Genomic DNA, 14,544 nt, shown 5'->3' with positions numbered 1-14,544 from the left:
AAGTGTTGTAGAGTAGTAAGTAGCTAGGTGGATTTCAGCACATGCTGCATTGAGAATCTCCAAAGAAATTAGAAGCGCCTATGATAGCGTATGATTATTCCCATTTGTGACCGACAATTGCTTGCAAAAGGTGGCGATTGGAAATGTTCCAAAGAGCCATAACGACGTGCGTTAGAGCGTTATGGCACCTTTTGTTTTTAGTTCCAACAAAGTGCATGTGTTCTTGATTAATAATAACACAAGTATAGGATGGAGTTGGATGTTTCTAGATGGTTTTGGCGCTAATTGATGAAAGATAGAAATTTGAATGTTTGAAAGTTTATAGGTTTGACCGGGAGTTGACTTTAATTATATATGATTCGGATTGTTGTTCCGGGAGTTAGAATTGACTCGTTATGTTATTTAGAACCTGTGTACAAAATTTGAGGTCAATCCGAGTTGATTTTGATATGGATCGATATGAGTTTTAGAAGTTAAAAGTTCAAAAGTTTATTAAGTTTGATTTGAGGTGCGATTCGTGGAATTGATGTTGTTACGTGTGATTTGAGGCCTCGAGTAGGTTTGTGTTGTGTTTTGAAACTTGTTGGTATGTTCGGACGGGGTCCAGAGGGGCTCGGGTGAGTTTCGGGGTGGAATCAGACCATTTTCTTCATGATTGCATTGCTGGTTTTCTGATGTTATTTGATGTCTCTGGTGTTCTTCGTGATCGCAAAGGTCCAGCAGTGATGGCAAAGTGTGTTTTGGCCATTAGTGGTTCATTCATCACGAACGTGACATATGGTACGCGTTCACATATGGTACACATGACATTTGTTCTTCGTGACCGCGAAGGAATTCCCGCGACCGTGATGGGTATTGTTGTTCAGTGATTATAAGTACTCTATTTTCGGACTTTGAGTCATTTTATTATATTTTGAGTTATGGAGCTCGGATTGGGCGATTTTGGAGGCCATTTTCAAAACAGTAATTGAGGGTTTTTGTCTTAACGTTCCTAAAGTGAATTGTTGAGTTTTGAACATTGATTCGGAGTTGGATTTGAGTGAAATTAGTATGGTTGGTCTCGTAATTGAATGGGTTATCATAATTTGTGAGTTTTTCGGGTTCCGAGGTGCGGGATCGGGTTTGACGTTCTGGTTGGCTTTGAGTAATTGATTAAAGATTCGATTGTTATCATTTAGGTTTGTCTTCTATGGCATTATTTGATATTTTGAGTTGCTTTTGGCTAGTTTCGAGCTGTTCAGAGGTCGATACGCGCGGAATGGCATTTCTAGAGTGGTGTTTGGCTTGCTTGGTATTTGTTTAGGCATGTTTGAGGTAAGTATCTTATCTAAACTTAGTTGAGGCAGTAGTTTCCTGAATTATTTATGATAGCTACGTGCTACGAGTGCGCATATGTGTGGGGTTTGAGCCCATGTGCGAGCACCGAGGTATTTATCTATGCTCGGGATAGTACTTAGGCTATGATATATATAGAATTGACTGTTAAGCTTTAAGCTATGATGTTTATCATATTTGTAACATTATTGTAAACTATTTGAGCCATGTTTGAGGTTATGAAGAGACCAATTACATGAATAAACTTAGTATTTGCTAATTCTGTGATGAAATTGCCGAATTAAGCTATGATAGCACACTTTACATATGCCTAAACTTTAACATGTTATTATACCAGTCCAGGAGCATGAAATCTGTTATTTCTTCATCATATACATGTGTTCTTGTATACTTGCTTTTGTGTGATATGATTTGGACTGGATGCCTGTGACCACTCCGGGTGGATTGTACTGTTATGCATGTAACCACGCCAAGCAGATTGTGTCATTATGCCTGTGACCACGCTGGTCGGATTGTACTGTTATGCCTGTGCCACGCCAGGCGTATTGTGTTATAATGCCTGTGACCACGTCAGGCGTATTGTGTTGTTATGCCTGTGACCACGCCAGGAGGATTACGCTGTTGTGCCTGTGACCACGCCGGGTGGAGTGTGATATAGCCTGTGACCACGCAGGGCAGATCCGTTATATTGAGCATGTGACCATGACGAACAGATTATGATATTGAGCCTGTGACTATGCCAGGCTAGTAGCACGTTGAATTGGCCGTGCTTGCGTGTGGATATGGATCCATTCCCCTAGGGTCACCCTCTCATGTTTCTCTCTTGATAGTGTGCACGCGGATTATGAGAAACCGGCATATTTCAGGTTGATGTGAGCTCTGAGAGATCTAGTTATTGTTATTTGGATCGGATTGCATGCCACAACAAGCCTTATTGGCTTATTGTTATTTGGATGGTTGCGCGCCAACAACCTGATATTTGGCTATTTTATTTCATCTTTACTTGCAATTTCCTTGACTGTTTAGCTGATTTACTTCCATATCTCCCTTATATGCTGGACTGTTGACTGAATAGATCACTTTAAAACAATGAATTATGAGCACCAAGGTAGTTTTACCTGTATTTTCTTGATTTGATCATATATGTGTTCTATACCTGTTGAATTTAAGAACTTGTATAGATGACTAGTGAGTATTATTTATAATTCTTACTGCTATTACCTCGCCGAGATTAGTTATGATACTTATGGAGTACATGAGATCGGTTGTACTTATACTAGACATCTGCACCTTGCGTGTAGATGTTGGAGCTGATGGTGCAGTACATGGCGGGAGCTGGCATTGAGGATGTACCCGTTGTCCGTACATGGTTAGAACTTGTTCTTGGTAGTCTTAGACTTGAGTTTTGTTTGTGTATATTCAAACAGATATTGTATTACTTCATACCAGCTTTGTAAATCTAAGTCTTAATGGCTCGTGACTTGTACTACCAGTCCTTGGGTTGTTGTATAAAAGTTTAGTTATTTCATGATTTATTTCTCATTAATCTCATTTGAAATATGTTGACTATTAGTTGGTTTACCTTGCGGGTTGGGTTAGGTGCCATCATGAATTGTGGATTTTGGGTCGTGACACCCTCCTAAGCTCTTTAAAACACATCATAATCGACTTTAAGTGCATATTTCTTCAACTCAACTTCAGTTTCACAATAAAGATCACCCCCAAAGACGTTCCCTCTTGTTTTGAGCACTACTATAATTCACACTCACTAGCAAGGACAAGATGTCATTTCTTTTGCTACACATTTTGCATGAAAATTCCTTTTCCTCTTTTTTCAACAATTCTTTTCTACTTTAACCATTCTTGCTACTAGTGTATTTCATACGATACAAGTTCACCTTTCTTCCATTCATTAGTTCTACTAAAAAGCCTCTCAAGTTCTCTCCTTACTTCTTTCTAGAGCTCATTTTACAAGTTCTTTAAGAGGTAAAAGGGTCAAAACAAATAAAAGGGTATAGTCTTATAATGCGGGTGCCAAATAAAAGGTCTACAGGCTCAAAAGGGCTAAATAGGGATAATTTTATTTGTGGTAAGCATTAAGCTCCAAAAAAAGGTGAAAGAAAGCCTAAAATCATTTTTTAAATCGAGCAACACCTAGGATTTCGCTTCAACTCACATTTCGGGCAAGTTCTAGACTCAAATGCAATGGCATGGACTACACAAAAATCTCACCACACGTAGCATAAGATTCACTAAGGACCGTCTCATCCCGACTCTCAAACCAAAGCAAAATTCACGGAGCCAAGAGATATTAAGCATTAAGCACAAAGTGAACTTATGTCAAGAAAACAAGACATAAGCGTCTTGAAACATGCTATCCAATTCATCAAGGCGTCATGAACAATATAAAAATATAGGAAAGATACTACATATGCAAAATCCTAAATATACTACTATCAAACAAATCAAAGCCGCCTCGGAATCTCATCATTCTTCCTCCATTTATTTTCTTCGTCCTAATCTTCTAGAAATAAAAAAATTTACCCGGTTCAAGTTACATACCTTGAAAAATAACCGAAGCATAAAGAAAAATCACTGGTGATTGTTGCTATCTAAAAAAGCTAAAAGATATGTTTTGTATTTATCTAGTTTCTAATTGTTTTTGTATTTTTGCTTAGAGTTTAATCCTTTAGGAAAACTGTCTAGGAGATCTATTGTCGGAAAAAGTCAAATTGTTTTCCAATTTGTTTTTCGAATTTTCACATTTTTAATTTTTTTCATATGATTAAGCTCCTAGAATACTGCACTAATATAAATAAGCAATCCTAAAATAAGAAACAAGAAGCTAACTACAACGAAAAAAAGGAACTACAAATAAAAAAAATAAGAAGCTAATATGGTACTATTATAATACTACACAAATAATAGAGAATATCCCACCCCACACTTAAAGAATGCAGTGTCCTCTGATAGAGAAAGTGTCTTTAGCTCAATGGCAATCTCTGATAGAGAAAATGGTACCTAGAATCTCCTCATGGAATGCTAAAAAGCTATCCTATGCAAGCAGAATTCAGTTAGTACAATTAGTATTGTTTGGCATACATGCTTATTGGTCGCAACTGTTTCTAATCCCAAGCAAAGTGCTGAAAACAATAGAGGCTTACTGCATGAGCTATGTTTGGTCTGGTTCTAATGTTATCACAAGAAGATCACTTTTGGCTTGGAAGAAAATATGTACACCTAAGAGTGCAGGAGAATTAAGCCTTATCAACCTTAAATTGTGCAATAAGACTGCTGCTCCTAAGAATCACTAGGATCTTGCACTTAAGGTGAACAAGCTGTGGATCACATGGATCCACTCCCATTATATAAAAGGCCAACAACTTGTTGACATGCCAATAACTCAACAAGCTTCTTGGCTGGTCCGAAAGATGATTGGAGCAAGGGATATGGTGGACCTAAGTCAGATAATGGCGTTGGGAAAGTGTAGTATGATTAGACAACTATACTATCAGATGTTGGGGCAACTACTTAGGGTGGAATGGGAGACCTTCATGTTCAAGAATGAAGCAAGAGCCAAATCTAAGTTCAGAATGTGGTTGTACCTGCATGATAGACTACTCACCAGTGATAGGCTTGTGCAATTGGGGATGAATGTGGAAACTTTATGTGTCCTATGTAAATCAAATAATGAGAGAAGAGACCACCTTTTTGTTGAATGCGATTTTGCTAAGATAATATGGAATATGGTTCTAATATGGCTTTAGAGACAACCATATGGATTTAACTCATGGAGCCAACACTGGAGATGTGCAATGAAGATCCGGATAGTTTGATGTACATGGATAGATAGATACATTTTATAGAGACAATTGACTGATATTAAGTAATCTGTGGTTTTTTAATGACTCATTTGATGATTAATAAAATCATTTAATTACCAAAAAAAAAAGAATGCAGTGTTCTCAATGCCTAATCAAAACAAAACTAGGAAGGGAGGTAAGAAACTCCCTGGTCAATCATCAATGTTGTCCATAACAAAGAAGGCTCTATCGGCCTCCTCCCAATCATCATCATCTCCCGTATTTTATTCCTTTATTTTGGCCACTAGACGTAGGCTCACTCCCATTTATTTTCTTTGGTGATAGTACGGAAGACGATGACTTTTCTTTGGATGTGGACTTGTCCTTGGCCAGAGGTTTAGCATCAAGAGTTGGATGCACCATGATCAATGTACCTACAAACAACACCCTTAATCAACTTGTGTAACCATGAATTATAGCAACACGTGGTTGTAACAAACCCACACCTAAAGTTTTATCATATGGTTTGTCAATAAATTCAAGGTTACTTAGACTTCAACTTGTACAAATAAGCATATTCGCATTCTCATGTCAACTAGTTCACAAATAACAACGACGTAGCCGCCATAATTTAGCAATATACCCCAGATCCGTGGAGCCACTCCACACTTAAATTCCATGTTAATCAAGCTTACATAGCACTATTCAATCAATCCCGGAGACTCGGGCTCCATTTGGGACAAACATTGACTTCGAAGTATTCTATCGAACAATTTGTATGCATTATTTGTGTGTAAGCTTATTTGTGGGTGAACGATTTCCTCACTCTCCCAAACCGGCTGGGGAATTGAGTGTAAACACTCTTCCAATTAATCACAATACCAATACTATTGGGTTCATAGGGTTGGGGCTAATGTAGCACAAATCACCATTAACAAGTGCATAAAAGCTTTCAAGCTATTTTCAACTCATCATATAACTACTACAAGAGGGAGAAAGGAGAAAATCATACCTTGAAGTTGTAGAATTAATAAAGATGGGAGGTGTAGATGCGCGTGTGTTAGTGTGATGGATGATAGGAGGGATTTTTCGGTGAATATTTGTGTTTGTTTGAGTGAACAAGGAAGAGTTATAATTAAGGTAATGGGAGAAAAATAAAGGAAAAGAGGAAGGGGCAAGAGTGAGGGGACGCGGGGCGAGAGATAGGGCGAGGAGGAGAGTGCGTGAAGCCAGGGCAAGGGCGATCTTATGCTCGCACTTAGCTGGAAAGGCTAGCCCTGGGGAAAAGTAGGGACCTTGCTAGGCGAGGCCAGGCGTGAGAACAAGTGATTTTTCATCGCATTTTTGAAATATTTTATTGTGTTCTTGCTTCCCGACTTTGCTTGCGATCGCATCTTTCAATCATATCATGCTCGTTCCTAGTTAAACCACTGAAATTCACACTAGATCAACTATGTATTTCACCATGAAACCAAAAACAAAAATCAAACTAAGCTAAGCTAATTTACAATATGGGTTGTCTCCCAACGAGCGCAGCCTTAGTTAACGTCATGGCACGACGCATACAACATCACTGAGGGTGACCTCCCATAAAGCGTCTGATTTAATGTCGCGGCACAATGCAAAATATTCCTTCAAGCATCAACTAAGTCTATTGAGATTTTGTGATGAAGAATGTCGGCACCCCAATAATGTTTCACTATTTTCCCATTGACCAATAAGGTACCACCATTCTCGGGATCTCCAAGTTCCATAGCCCCATGTTTCGTAGCCTGCACTACTTCAAATGGACCTGTCACGACCCAAAAATTATATCTGTCGTGATGGCGGCTATCTCAATACTAGGCAAGCCGACAACATCAATAACCCACATTTTTATTTAAGTTTGAAAAACATAATCTTGAATTTTATAGAAAATCTCACAATTTCCGACATAGAAATACACTCCCAAAATCCGGTGTCACTGAGTACATGAGTATCTAAATAATAATAAAGTCTGACTGATAAGAACACTGTCTGAAAATTATAGAACAACACAATAACTGTAGGGAAGAGAGACAAGGTCTGCGGACACCAAGAAGCTACCTTGATAGTCTCCAACAGATAAATCACGAAGTCTAGCAACCGCCGTATCCGGGAGCACCTGGATCTGCACACGAGGTGCAGAGTGTAGTATGAGTACAACCAACTCAATAAGTAACAAGACTAACCTCTGGGCTGAAAGTAGTGACGAGCTTAGCAGGTACAGTCCAGTATATAAATAACGGTACAGAAATGTAGGCATGCTCTCAAGTTTAATAGTTAAACTCAGCATAGGTAAAAATAGATCAACTCTGAACAATATAAGGAATATTATATCTTTGTATCTATATGCCAATGTACATACTGTGAGCACTTAATATTTGACCATATTTGAGTTTTTATCACTTTTTTATATTTAATATTTTCTAGGTTTAATCTTGATATTTTAACTTTCATATTATTTTATTAGTAAGCTTTATTAGAGAATATGTAATATTTTTTAACAAAGTTTATTACATAAAGGACGGAAGAATTTATTTTAAATCACGGACCAAATCTAATAAAATTGCTTTCTACTTTTTCTGTACTATTTCCTTGTCCCATCACCCACCTACTACACTATTTACTTGTCACATCCCACTCCCTTTACCCGTCATTCATTTTTGACACTCCTCCTCTCATCTTTTCTTATTATATGTACACACGTGAGGAAGAAACGAAGACATGAAAAGCAGATGGGGAAGATAGATCTAAAAAAATAGAAAAATAAGAGGAAAAAAACTCCTTCTCTTTCACGTCTTTTAGCTCTAATACCCCGCTGTAGCATCATCGTTTTCCACCCAGAAAACAGTCCCATTTTCACCATAAAAAATAGCCGCCAGATACCGGCGAAAACCAGTCCGAAACAGTCCTAAAAATCAGCCTTTAACCACCTAAAATCTCCATTAAAACCAGCAGTTATCTCCATGAAACCCAGATCTAAAACACCTCTATGATCTTCCCTTTAGTCACCAATCTTCCTCCATCGTTCATGGGTTAATGACGTAGAGCCGAGTTTTGCTCGAGATTTTTGTTTGAGTTCTAAGTTCGAGGTTTTCGTTTTGCTTTCCCGTCGTCGCTCTCTTCGTTGTACACCCGGTGATATTTCAATAGATATTAAACTTATTTTTCATTCAAGGTCACAATTTAACTCTATTCTTTCCTTGATTTTCAAATCTTGTTTCATGGATGTTGGATTTATTTGTTGATTTCTCTTACGTTTTGTTGATTTACTACTTATGCAATGATATGTTTGACATTTTTTTTATGATACTCTCTTGCCTTTAATTGATCAGTTTGTATTTAGATTTTTATTTTTATTTGTTCGAATTACTTGATTGAGCTATCTGTTGAATTGTTACAATTGAAGATACTTTAAACTGTGTTTGTTTGTTAATAATGAAATCTGAGGACGAAGTATGGAGTCAAATTTATTTTCTTTTATAAATTGAAGGTTTAAGTTTCAAATAGTCTGTAACGTAGACCATGAAGGGATAATTGGGTTAAATTCATTAGAGGAATATGGACAGTGGGTAGGTTAGCTTAGATAAGAAATTTTGTTTTTCTTTAAATTATTTCGTCATGTCTTATTATACGTTTAGGTCATAGGAGTGCCCATTTGGTTTTTCTTTCAGTTGATTTATCTTTCTTTAATGAACATTTCTCATAACTTAGATGTATCATTTGGCCTTTTTCATGTAAACTAAATACTACCATCTTTCTACAATAATATTCATAACTTTGGACCTTCACAATAATCTCAAATTTAGAAAGAATTAATTCATGAACATTTCTAGTATGCTTTAGGTGCGTATTAATAAATAAATTATCGTGATTATGTACACGTTCGCATGACATAGTTATGATTTTCAAAATTAAAAATCGAAGTATGCGTTCGCGCAACTTTGGGCAAAACAATATTAGTATAATAAAATATTATTAATTGTGTACACGTACGCGTGACATGATTGTGGCACAATAAACAAAACGAATTCACACACGTGATTCATTTCAAAGATAATACCATATTTTAATGATTAAAAGCAGATAGATAAAACATGAAAACCAATAAATCACAGTTTATCCAAAAATAATGTAAGCCCAATGTAGTCAAAAAAGCGACCGTACTAGAACCACGGGACTCGAAAAATGCCTTACACCTTCTCCCCGGTCTACAGAATTTCTTACCCAAACTTTATTTTTGCAGACCAATAATAATAGAGTCAAACCTTCCTTTGACTAGGGATTTAAATAAAAGGTGACTTGGAATACCCAAAAACTCAATTCCAAGTGGCGGCTCTATAAATAAAATAATCCCTACTCATGTTTGTTACTTTAATTGGAAAAACTCTTTAACCCACAACAATTCATATATATTTATCTTTTTTTGGGGGGGGGGGGAGGAGGGGGTAAAAGGGGTGTGACATCTCTGGCGACTCTGCTGGGGATTTTCAAGAATTCGAGCTTGTACATTGACTTTATTTGGGTTTATTAATTTTTGTATATACTGTGATTTATTTAAGCCTAATGTGGTACTTGCCCGCTTGTTACCGCTTTGATATTGTTGGACTGTACATATAAGTTATCTTCTCTCGCACCCCATCTGAGTCTTCTGATAATTAATAGTGTTGTGTGTGCTAACCAACTCCACAAAATTTTCTGTATGAGATAAAGCCAGTGTGCAGACCTGCTCCTGGAGAAGGATTTAATCACACATGTTTAGGCGGGAAGAACCACCAGTAAAGCCGGAACCGTTCTACGGCTGGCACATTGACGCTCCTCGGCTTGGGTTGTCCGCCCGAGTTAGCCAAGTCTAGATACCTTCTCCATCATGATTTAAACCTAGAAGAGCAAACCTCATGCCGGATATCCCTAGTAGGTTCACTTTATTTGCATCACATGAATTTGACTTAGCAGGGGTCGGCACATGAGCTGAGTTCTATTTTAGGACAGGTACTTTGTTGAGACCATTATGTCATATTATGTGCTACTTGATACATTATATGAGAGGCTTGCATGTTGACTGACATTTGCATAATTCAGTTGAATAAACAAAAATAAATGATGTGGTCTTGTGCGTATGGTTTTTAAAGATTAATTTTCATTAAAGCAAAAGAAAGATAGTTGGTTTAACTGAACTACGCGGGTCTGATTCTTACCGGATGTGAGATACGTAGGCAAACCTCATCGGTTCTGGCCCTCAATTTTTTAAAAATTCAAAAATATTTTCCTTTAATTCCTTCTTTAGAATTTTTTCTTTGAGACATCAAATTTAAAAATCCAAAAATATTTTCTTTCTCCTTTAGAAGTCTTTCTTTTGAAAATTTCCAAAAAGAAAAAACTATTTTCTTTCTTCTTTAGAAGCCTTCCTTTCAAAAATTCCCCCAAAAAAAGAATTCAAAATCCAAAATTATTTTGCTTGCTAGGATCTTTTACGATTAGACTTTTTTTAAAGAGTAAAAAAAGGAGTTAGTTTATTTACTTTATTGCTGATCTTCCTGAATTACGCAAGATCTGATTCATGTTCCCACATGATACGTAGGCAACCCACATGAGGTCCGATCGAATGATTTTAAAAAAAAAAGAAAAAAAAAAGAAAGAGAAGAAGAGTGTTCATTCTAACATACTTGTTATTTTGGAATAAAAGCTAGTTAAATGTGGTCGGTTTGTTGGTTTGCAATGGTGAATCACGAAAATAATCTAGGATCACTCTATCATCTTCTCAACCAAAGGAATATGCACCGCTATTGTTGACTCGACTAAGGCCACGAAAAGGCAAGTACACAGTTTGGTGGTGAATAGAAGAGGCAAATGTTGGTTGACTTTTACCGGGTTTGAGCAATAGAACATGCTTTGTGTGAGACGATCTGTGATGATAGAGACATGAGAATTCTTCCAAGTCTTTTGGAAAATTGGTTGCTATGAAATTTCTCCTGCCGCCAGTCCTGAAATTCGATAGCCAATATTGGGGAACGATTTGATCAAAAAGTCTAAGTTTGAATGTTAATTCCAAAGCAATCTTATTGAATTCCATAATGCTGATGTGCAAATACGTAGCTAAGATGTCAAGCTTGGTAATTGGAAAGTCACTCCCCTCCTTGCCGGAAAGGAGTCTTGGTAACTTATTTTGTCATAATTTCTATCATCTGGATTACTTTGAGGTTGTGATCCAGATGTTGTTTGTTTGTCCTGTCATCAAACCTCTATATCCTTTAATCAATAAAATGCAACTTTTCGTTTTGTGTCAGTTTAATCCATTGTGTTTAATTCTTCTTGCATATATAGTTCTTTTCATGCCAATTTCAGTGAAATGACATACATGCGGAGTTTTCGGCTAGATTTTAGAAAGTCTATCCAATCTTGAATTAAATCGAGAAAAAACACTTTGAAGATAAGGAAAAGGCAGAAACACTTGATAAGCATGTGTCAAGTTCAAGAGGAACCAAAATAGTTATATCTGTAGAGGTTAAAGATCTTCATCTCAATCTATATGAAAATCCGGCTTAAGAAAATTTGAATAGGTTGAAGTTTTGTTGGACTATTCAATGGAACAGGTTTTTGCCACGGCCTGCCATAATCTAATCATAACATGGAAGATGACCCAAATCTCCATAGCATTCCAGGGAATTTTAAATGATTTAGCTGGTACTGAAGTGTCACGACCCAAAATCTCACCTGTTGTGATGGCGCCTATCTCAATACTAGGTATGCTGACAATCTCAATAAACCCCCATATATTTTAAGTTTGAAAACCAAATAATTACATTCAGATGAAGAAATCTCACAAATACAAATATGGCACTCCCAAAATCCGGTGTCACTGAGTACATGAGCATCTAAATGAATACAAAGTTTGACTGATAAAAATAACTGTCTGAATTATAGAACAGTACGATAACTAAACAGGAAAGGAATCAAGTCTGCGGTCTTCAAGTAGCTACCTTGATAGTCTCCAACGGAAAGAACTCTGAATTTTAACAGTCGTCATATCCGGGAGCACTTGGATCTGCACACGAGGTGTAGAGTGTAGTATGAGTACTACTAACTCAATAAGTAACAAGACTAACCTGTGGGCTGAAAGCAATGACGAGCTCCGCAGGTGCAGTCCAGTATAAATAATGGTACAAAACGTAGACATGCTTTCAAATTTAACAGTTAAACTCAGTACAAGTGAAATAAATCAATACTGCATGATATGAAGAATATGACATCTTAGTAAAAAGTCCTCATGTAAATACTGGTCACAAATTATCCGGCCACTCGGTACTGTTTATGGCCAATCCAGCCCAGGGGTGTTCCAACCCGTATATAGATACACATCGACTGACAGTCAGTCACCCAGTACCGTATAAGGCCAATCCAACCATGGGATAATTTATCCCCAAATATAACTGATACGGACAAGATCCATGTCCAGGTAAACTCATTACAATACAAATAAGTAAGGCAAGTCCATGCCATGGGAAATCCATCCCGAATATACATAATCATCTACGCTCCGGAGGGGCTCCTTTAGCCCAAGCGTAATACAAAGCCAATATGGCCTACTGCAGGCGGGCAGTCCCGATCCGTATAATAACCAAGCCTATAAGGCCTGCTGCAGGTGGGCAACCCCGATCCATAAAATAGTAAAGCATTTAAGGCCTGCTGCAGGCGGGCAGCCCCGATCCATATAATAATAATGTATAAAGCCATTATGGCCTCCTGCGTTGCGCAACTCAATCCCATAAATATCCTCACAATGAACAATTATTACTGAGTGTGAAATGTATATTTTTTTGAACAATTAATTCAACAGCAATACGACCCCATGAGTCCCAAGAATATTGGCACATAGCCTAAACATGATCTTTAATAGGAGCCTCACCTCAATTTCTCTAACACGTAGAGAATGTTCAGATAATAACATTATTCATTAATCTTACAACTGCACCGGTTTTATTCAAGACACAATTTATATGGTGCACGTCCACATGCTCGTCACCTATCATGAGTGTCACCTCCAAACAATTTATATCATACCAAATTCGGGGATTCATACCCTCAAAACTAAGTTTAGAAGTGTTACTTACCTCAAACCGTATAATTCTTTACTCAGGTATGCCTTTGCCTCATGAATTGGCCTCCAAATGCCTCGAATCTAGCCATAAATAATCCGATTCAGTCAATAAAATTTATTGGAATTACTTCCATAAGAAAATGCTAATTTTCCATAAAAATCAGAAATTTGGCTAAAAATTCGCACATCTCAGAACCTGACAAATGTTACAAAATCCGAAAGCCCATTCCACCACGAGTCTACCCTATCTAATTTTACCAAACTCCAACCTCAACTCGACCTCCAAATCATCAAATCTTATTTTCAAATCTCTAAGTTCAAATCTCCAATTTACACCTCAAAAACATGTAATCTAGTCGGATTATTCGATGATAATTCAATATTATAGAGTAGAAATGATCATAAGGGACTTACCTCGAGTTTTACCGTGAAAACCTAGCTCAAAATCGCCCAACCCGAGCTTGAAATGCCCAAAAATGGCAAAAGCTCGGAACCCCTCTGTTTTTTGTACTGCCCGGGGTTTTCGCACCTACGGCATTTTTAACTGCTGTTGCGTGACCGCTGCTGCGGATTTTCCCTCGCTTCTGCAATCACCCACGCGCAAGTGCGTGTTTGCACCTGCGAGATGCCTTCTGCATTTGCGCTCCACAGTCACTAGCCCAGCCTCCGCTTCTGTGCATCTCAGCTCGCACCTGCGAGCTCGCTTGTGCGAGTTTCCTATCCGCTTCTGCGAACATTGCGCACCTGCGATATCCATTGCGCTTCTGCGTGTTCACACCTGTTAGCCAAGTTCCGCAGGTGCGATTGCACCAGAAGGTAGAAACTTCAGATTTTTCTTCTAAGTCCGAATTTGATCCGTTAACCATCCGAAACTCACCCGAGCCCCCCCTTCCCCCTCCTCTCTCGGGACCTCAACCAAATATACCAACAAGTCCTAAAATATCACACGAACTTAGTCAAACCTTCAAATCACATCCAATAACACTAAAAACACGAATCACACATAGATTCAAGCCTAATGAACTTTGAAACTTCCAATTTCTACAAACGACACATGAACCTACCAAATTACGTTCGATTGACCTCAAATTTTTCACACAAGTCATAAATGACATAACAAAGCTTTGAAAATTTTCAGAATAGATTACGACCACGATATTAAAAAGTCAACCCCCCGGTCAAATTTTTCAAAAATCCGACTTTCGTCATTTTAAGCCTAATTCCACTACGGACCTCCAAATAATTTTACGGACACACTCCTAAGTCCAAAATCACCATACAGAGCTA

General features: G+C 37.7%; 1 long non-coding RNA gene across 1 annotated transcript; it reads right to left on the bottom strand.

Moving 5' to 3' along the window:
- Positions 1-4,260: 4,260 nt before the first annotated feature.
- On the bottom strand, positions 4,261-6,627 carry LOC142173835 (uncharacterized). The gene is made up of 2 exons (XR_012703196.1): positions 6,151-6,627; positions 4,261-5,572 (listed from the first exon to the last, which is right to left on the bottom strand). It is a non-coding gene; the product is annotated as an uncharacterized LOC142173835 (long non-coding RNA).
- Between the last annotated feature and the right edge of the window lie 7,917 nt (positions 6,628-14,544).

This window comes from Nicotiana tabacum, chromosome 19 (genome assembly GCF_000715075.1).
Source record: "Nicotiana tabacum cultivar K326 chromosome 19, ASM71507v2, whole genome shotgun sequence".
NCBI lineage: Eukaryota > Viridiplantae > Streptophyta > Magnoliopsida > Solanales > Solanaceae > Nicotiana > Nicotiana tabacum.
Note: the sequence above shows the minus strand (reverse complement) of the source record. Positions and strands in the feature narration are given on the sequence as shown.